Genomic DNA, 1962 nt, shown 5'->3' with positions numbered 1-1962 from the left:
TATTATTATTATTACTAACATGATTTATCAATCTCATCAATATAAACATTATTTATCATCACCACTATTATTATTATTACTAACATGATTTACCATTCTTGTCAATATTAACATTATTTATCATCACTACTATTATTATTATTAAATAATAAATAATAAATGGGTTATACTTGTATAGCGCTTTTCTACCTTCAAGGTACTCAAAGCGCTTTGACAGTATTTCCACATTCACCCATTCACACACACATTCACACACTGATGGCGGGAGCTGCCATGCAAGGCGCTAACCAGCAGCCATCAGGAGCAAGGGTGAAGTGTCTTGCCCAAGGACACAACGGACGTGACTAGGATGGTAGAAGGAGGGGATTGAACCCCAGTAACCAGCAACCCTCCGATTGCTGGCACAGCCACTCTACCAACTTCGCCACGCCGTACTAACATGATTTACCAATCTAGTCAATATTAACATTTTTATCATCACCACTATTATTATTAATATTAACATGATTTATTAATCCCACCAATATCATCAACACTATTTGTTCTCAACACTATTATTACTAACATGATTTACCAATCTTGTCAATATTAACATTATTTATCATAATCACCACTATTATTATTAATATTTACATGATTTATTAATCCCACCAATATCATCAACATTATTTATTATCACCACTATTGTTATCATTAACATGATTTATGAATCGCACCAATATCATCAACATTATTTGTTCTCAACACTATTGTTACTAATATGATTTACCAATCTAATCAATATTAACAATTTTATCATCACCACTATTATTATTATTATTATTAACATGATTTATGAATTCCACCAATATCATCAACATTATTTGTTCTCAACACTATCATTACTAATATGATTTACCAATCTAATCAATATTAACAATTTTATCATCACCACTATTATTATTATTAACATGATTCATAAATCCCATCAATATCATCAACAATATTTGTCCTCAATACTATTTTTACTAACATGATTTATCAATCTCATCAATATTAACATTATTTATCATCACCACTATTAATATTATTACTAACATGATTTATCAATCTCGTCAATATTAACATTATTTATCATCACCACTATTATTATTATTATTAACATGATTTATGAATCCCATCAATATTATCAACATTATTTGTTCTCAACACTATTATTATGAACATGATTTACCAATCTCATCAATATTAAAATTATTTATCATCACTACTATTATTATTGTCATTACAAACATGATTTACCAATCTCATCAATATGAACATTAATTATCATCACCCGAATGCAGCTGAGAAAATGAATGGATGGATAGACTATTATTATTATTACTAACATGATTTACCAATCTCATCAATATTAACATTATTTATCATCACCACTATTATTATTATCATTACTAACATGATTTACCAATCTCGTCAATATTAACATTATTTATCATCACCACTATTATTATTAACATAATATACCAATCTTGTCAATATTAACATTATTTATCATCACCACTGTTATTATTATTATATTATTATTATTATTATTAACATGATTCATAAATCCCATCAATATCATCAACACTATTTGTCCTCAATATTATTTTTACTAACATGATTTATTAATCTCATCAATATTAACATTGTTTATCATCACTGCTATTATTATTACCGCTATTATTATTATTATTAACATGATTTACCAATCTCGACAATATTAACATTATTTATCACCACTACTATTATTATTATTATTATTAACATGATTTATCATCACCATAGTGGTGATGATAAATCATGTTAATAATAATAATATTAATTAATATTAACATTATTTATCATCACCACTATTAATATTGTTACTAACATGATTTACCAATCTCATCAATATTAACATTATTTATCATGACCACTATTATTATTATTATTATTATT

The sequence above is a fragment of the Entelurus aequoreus genome, linkage group LG14 (genome assembly GCF_033978785.1).
Source record: "Entelurus aequoreus isolate RoL-2023_Sb linkage group LG14, RoL_Eaeq_v1.1, whole genome shotgun sequence".
NCBI classification, from domain to species: Eukaryota; Metazoa; Chordata; class Actinopteri; order Syngnathiformes; family Syngnathidae; genus Entelurus; species Entelurus aequoreus.
The sequence above is the reverse complement of the archived record's forward strand: the minus strand, read 5'-3'. Positions refer to the sequence as shown.